Source organism: Danio rerio, chromosome 4 (genome assembly GCF_052040795.2).
Source record: "Danio rerio strain M-AB ecotype USA chromosome 4, GRCz13ab, whole genome shotgun sequence".
NCBI classification, from domain to species: Eukaryota; Metazoa; Chordata; class Actinopteri; order Cypriniformes; family Danionidae; genus Danio; species Danio rerio.
Genome location: NC_141024.2, coordinates 55,195,001 through 55,201,309, shown reverse-complemented (window position 1 = coordinate 55,201,309; position 6,309 = coordinate 55,195,001). Strand labels below are relative to the sequence as shown.

The window sequence follows — 6,309 nt, the reverse complement described above, 5'->3', positions numbered from 1 at the left end:
TTAGTGAATGTGATGTTTTCCAAATAGTGTGAGAGTTTTAGTTCACAATCCATAAACAAGATTATCTTAATCAGTTATAATGATCAATTTACAGAACACTGAAATATAATAATGAGATCACGAGAAACCAGAATAGTTTAGTGTAATCACAACTGAAACAGTCATTAAATAATAGTGTCTGACTCATTTTACAAATCTAACACATAAATCATTGCATGGCTAATATATATCTGTAATATTTTAACATGGCATTCCTTTACTTTATTAAGAGGTGGTTTCCTGGACCAAGATTAAGCGTAGTCCTAGACTGAAATGGCCATTTAGATCAGACTAACAGAAATGTGCTTTCTCTGTCTCGGTTTTAAAAGTCTAAGACTTAGTCTAGTCCAGAATTGAATAGGCTGATTTCCTGGAGGAACACTAGAGCAACTTCAGGACTAAACTGAGGCTTAAATAAACCTATCAGGAGGCAGGTTTAACTTCAGATTCATTTCATTTGGAGGACACATGGATTACCTGGACTATGTCAATGATGATCAGCGCTTTCCATCAGTCAGGCAAGTTCTTGCAGACAGAAGTGACCCAGTGCAAGGTTTTGATGAATTAAGTGTTCGAGATGCATAAAGTAAACCATTTGTGAATTAAAAGCACATCACGTAAACCACCCTGATGCTGGAACCCAGGCTAACTACAAGGTACTGTTCAATGAATATGGAAATGTCCCAGGAGTCATTGGTTGCATAAAAGGAACCCATATTCCCATTAAGCGTCTCTACTCCAGATGCGGAGGAATACAGGAACCAAAAGAGCTGGGTTTCCATCAATGTTCAAGGTGTATGAACTCCCCAAGTCAGAGTTTTCAAACATTGCTGCACGGTGGAAAAGTGCAACTCATGATCCTCCTCAACTCATCTCTGTATACTCAGTTTGACAGAAGAGATCTTAATGGAGTTTTGCTTGGTGTCAGTGGGCATGCTCAAAAGGATTTCAGCTACAACCAGGCTCATATGCGCACAAGGGCTTTAGTCGAGCGCATGTTCGGTGTTTGGAAGAGTCGTGTTCAGTGCCTTAGGAAAACACTCAGATTGAAAGCAGGTAGATGCTGCACTGCTGCAGAGACTGTGGCATCTTCTGCTGATGGTCCAGTCTCTGAGGTGGCAGTAGAGTCTGAATCAAATACATTGACTCTGGCTGAAATTGTTGCAGGCGCTTCTGTTGTACCTGCTTCAGTTAATTCTGAGATAGATGGCATGAATGGTCACAGTGTTACGCCAGTATTGACAGAAAATATAGCAGTCACTGGAAAAAGCAACGAGGCTGGAAATGAAGCAGAAATGCAAACTGAGGCATTTTTCAAAGCTCCAATAAAGAGGAGAAAAGGCAGAGGTAAGTCGACAATAACACAGGCCAAAGAAGACAAGAGCGAGACTGAAAGTGCAGTTTCAGACATTGACAGCGATTCTTCAGACTCCAATGATTCAGGCTGCTCTTTTCTTCATCACTAAATGAGGATGAAGAGCAGCCAGTGGTGTACAACACTGAACAACTAACTCAGCTTTCAAGAGAAACAAAGAGACTGAAGCTGAAGACTATTGTCCAGATCCATCTGCTCTTATAAGAGATGTAAAGAGGTGCATGAAGGAAGGAGCTTTCTGTGATCAGGAAGTGTACCGTCTTAGAAAATTCATGATAAAAATGAGAAAATAAATGCATGAAGATGAAGAACAGGACATGGTGTGATAGCTTCTTCTGTTTTTGACTGTTTCTGTCATTTATGAGAGACATTAAGATTGGAGCTCTACACTTGAATGCTGCTAGAAACAGTCAGAAGAGAATGTGTCTGTTTGAGTTTATAAAGATAAAACGTATTGATGTGACCTTCATTCAAGAGTCTCAGAGTGCTTTATTTAATGAAACAGACTGGAGAACAGAATGGGATGCTCAAGTGTTCATGAGTCACATGTCCTCTAATAGTGGAGGAGTAGCTCTATTGTTTTCACAGCAGTTTTCACCAATTCTATGTGGAGAGAAAGAAATAGTCAAAGGACGTTTATTACAAATTAAAGCAAAACTTGAGAATATTTTAATGATTTCTTTAAATATTTACGCTCCTACAAAGCAGATGAAAGAATAGATTTCTCCAATGCTTTTAGTGCTGTCCTTAAAGATATCAAATCAGAAGAGTTTTTCATTTTAACAGCACAGAGAATGAGAAGAGAGATCCAAATCACTCAGAAACACATCCTGCTTCACTAAAAGTGCTTCCACAATGAGTAAGAGTGTTTGATTTATGCAATGTGTGGAGGAATGATCATCATGAAAATAGACAGCACACTTGGGCACATAGTGAGAATCATTTTATTTCAATGGCAAGGCTTGATAGATTTTACATGTTTCATTTTCAAGCAGATTGTGTCAAAGATTGTAAAATAATTCCTGTTGGGTTTTCAGATCACTCTTCTGTTATTTGTACTGTAATTGTTAATTCTGTGGAGATTAGATTAGATTAAAATATAAAACAGGATAAAGGTGAAGACATTAGGTCCAACAGTAAGTCCACAAGTAAAGAGTTCCAGTGTTGTGTGTTGGAGACAGTGGAGCGGGTCATTAGCCACATTTCCACTATCAGGCCAGTGCGAGCCAGGGCTTATATCGGGCCAGGCCGGGCCAATCGCCCGGGAGGTTGAGCAGTGAGGCGGAAATCACGTCACATTTCCACTGTGGGTCTAATAGCTCGCAGCGCGTCACGCAAACCCCGCCCCCAGAACATCCCCCGAATCGAACGTCACTCAAACCGCCCACTTCAGCGAGAATCATGCAGATAAAGCACATCATCACAAAACTATTAAAATTAGGACAACCAAAACAAACAAATGACACGTTACTGTACAGCAGTACAACGCATGTCTATACGCACATGCCTGTGTGTTTTCATTCATCATATTAATTTACTCGCCGACCGACTGTTGGCATTAAAATCCAGTGGTCTTGCCACCAACGGAGGGACCCGGCGCAGGGAGCACACACATCCATAATATAACACCACATATATACAATTCTCCGTTAATAACTCGATATAAAATGTATTTTATAACATCCTCTAGACAGAATCTGTCCAACATTCATCCCAAATATTTAAAACATTTTCCGGTGTTTGTTTATTTATTTATTTATTTTTTTTAGAAAATATCTAAAATCTTTTTTTCAAAGAGGCTTTTGAAAAATGAAAGTTTAATATAAATTTGAAACAGTTTGATATAGTACCTAATTGTTATAGCTATAGCTTTTGTTAGTTTTATATTGGTTTATTTATTTAATGTGATTTTATTATATCTGATATTTGTAATTCTTTAAATTATTTCAATATAGGGCTATTTTATCTAGATATGACACTATTATTTTGAGCCTACAAAAGTGGACATGAAATTTGTAAAGTTTAATGTCTTTCTGTTGTATTCATATAGTGTATTATCTCCAAAATAAATTAAAACAATAAAAAGAAAAGAAAAAAGCTGTGCGGCATCAACAGAGCTATGAATGGAGCGCTCTTTTCCTCGGTCTCACACACATACGTGAAGTTTATTCATAAACTAATTTCGAGAGGAGCACGTGATTATGATTGAACATGGCTGGTTCTGCATTAGCACGCTTGATCCACCAATCAGGCCATTCCTAACCACTATAAAGAGCCAGGGTTTTTTCACTACAGTCATCTTTGATTTGAAGAACAAAGCAAGCAACGCTTACGACAGACAACAACGAAAACTACAACAACAACAACAACAACAACTACTTTAACAACAACAACTACTACTACAACAACTACTACAAAAACAACTACTACAACAACTACTACAACAATAACAACGACAACAACTACGACAACGACAACAACAACAGCATGGCGAAGCAAGCTAAAGCTAATCAACAGCTACATCAACAATAACCCTTACCACTGCCCATCAATCTACACTACCTTCAAAAAATGGAAATCAACAACAACAACGGCAACAGCCCCAGTAATTCCACCATCAATCCAGCCAATACAGTACCACTCACCTTTACAGAAGAGCCAGCAGCACCCGAACTCCCCTCTGTACCTCAAACAGAGCCCCAGAACGCCACAAGAAGCCGCCGATCCACCCGATCATCCACCAGACTTCGCACCAGTTCCACTTCTCCATCGACATCCAGACAGCAAGCCACCCCCCATTGGACTGCCGAAGTGGTTAATCTGTCAACCGCTTCTCATCTGCAGCTACAGCTCCGCAGAACCTTACAGCTTCATTTTCCATCACTACTATACTAAACCTTTACGAAACTCACCACATATGTTTTAAACCTTTACACTTACCCCACTCACTCTCCCGCTGGTCCTTACAATTAACCGGCCCCGGGAGCACACATAGTCATACATAAGCACTTTCAGTTAATTTTTACACCCACACCAGTCTCTGTTGCTCCTCCAAGCTATTTCTGTATCACTTTTCAGCAGCCGGATATGGCATTAACCTCCTGTGCCTTTTGGGGGGTTCTTCAAATACGCGGCTGCTGTCCCGAGTGGAGCATTTTGGGGAGTTGTTGAGATCTACCTGAGCTCGAGGCTCCCCTCTCTTCCTCCAAACGGGAGGTAGCCCAGGGCTCAAGAACCTTTGAGCTCAGGGCTCTCTCCCGGGACAGCATGCCAAACTTGCTTATAATCAATCATCAGCTAAGTGTGAACTCTTGAAGTGAAGTTTATTCATAAACAGAAGCTGCGTCCCAAATCGCATACTTATGCACTATTTTACACCATTTTGTAGTATAAATAGTGTAAGTAGTGTGTTCACATTGAAAACTCTCAAAATAATAAGTGCACTTTAATTACCCGGATGATGCACTCATTCAGCCGCTAAAATGAAGTGTGTAATGATGGACACTTCACGCACTCAACGACAGCAGGTTTGCTTACGTAGCGGAAGGGGCGGAGCGATCGGACGCACATGTTGAATAACTATTTATTTTGGATGGTGAAAGCAAAATTCTCCTACGAGAGTGATTATAGCGCCTCCCGATGGTGAATGCAGCAATACTCAAGGCAGGTATTACTTGATAATTCAGTCGTTTATTTCACTGATTTGGCAACCGTCAAACGTCATCAGGAAAACGGTTCGAATTTCCGCTTAGTAAAAATACATAAGTGTGCCATTTGGGACGACACTACATACATATACTATCCTGTTGAGTGTGTAAGTGCATAAGTACATAGTGCATGAGTGCATAGTGTATAGTGTGCCATTTGGGACGCAGCTTAATTTTGAGAGGAGCACGTGATTATGATTGAACACGGCTGGTTCAGCATTAGCACGCTTGATCCACCAATCAGGCCATTCCTAACCACTATAAAGAGCCAGGGTTTTCTCACTACAGTCATCTTCGATTTGAAGAATCTCCCCTTCCACCCCTACCTTTTCACCTTTCCCTCCATAGGGCAGCACGGTAGCTCAGTGACTAGCACTGTCGCCTCACAGCAAGAACGTCACCGGTTCTAGTTCCTTAACAGGCCGGTGGTCGTTTCTGTGTGTAGTTTGCATGTTCTTCCCGTGCTTGCGTGGGTTTTCCCCGGGTTCTCCGGTTTCCTCCCACATTCCAAAAACATGTACAACAAGTTAATCGTTAAATCTAAATTTCAATACAGGTAATCTAATAATGCAGCATATCTTTTAATAGCTTTCAATCTTAGTCTTTAGCTATTATTAAAAGGGGAGTTGTCGAGATCTACCTGAGCTCGAGGCTCCCCTCTCTTCCTCCAAACGGGAGGGAGCCCAGGGCTCAAGAACCTTCGAGCTCAGGGCTCTCTCCCGGGACAGCATGCCAAACTTGCTTATAATCAATCATCAGCTAAGTGTGAACTCTTGAAACAGGCATCTAAACGTGCAAAAACACACTTATTAAACTTGACAAAACCTCTTGAAAACCTTTACTGTCTGCTGTGTCTTTAATATGGTGTAAAGATTATTATGCGTTATTGAAACATCAAAGAGATGCAGCAAAGAAAAGTCACTTATAAAAACTATCATTTTATGCAACAGCCTTACATTTAAAAGAGAAACATAAGGGCGATCATATGCAAAAAAGACCCCAGCCTACAATTTGTTCCAGATGTTTTCTTTCCCTTATTTATTTATTTGTTTATGTGTTTGGCGCATGTACTCGTGTGCGATCGGAAAACTGTACTCGCCTCTCCTTTCACTCTGCCCCGAAGCCCCGGCTGGCCCTCTTTGGCCCAAGGTATTCGGCGGGCCGAAAAAGGCCGGCTGCTGGCCCCAA

General features: G+C 40.8%; 1 protein-coding gene across 2 annotated transcripts in view; it reads right to left on the bottom strand.

Annotated features, from left to right (window-relative positions):
- Positions 1-2,335: 2,335 nt before the first annotated feature.
- Positions 2,336-6,309, bottom strand: part of LOC565296 (NACHT, LRR and PYD domains-containing protein 3-like) — an 18,521-nt gene continuing 14,547 nt past the window's right edge. Inside the window, exon 10 of one of the 2 annotated variants that reach the window (XM_087247214.1) lies at positions 2,336-6,309. This exon is cut by the window's right edge and continues 2,421 nt beyond it. The gene's annotated coding sequence lies outside the window, so the exon portion shown is untranslated. The other variant, NM_001444613.1, reaches the window with a different exon arrangement.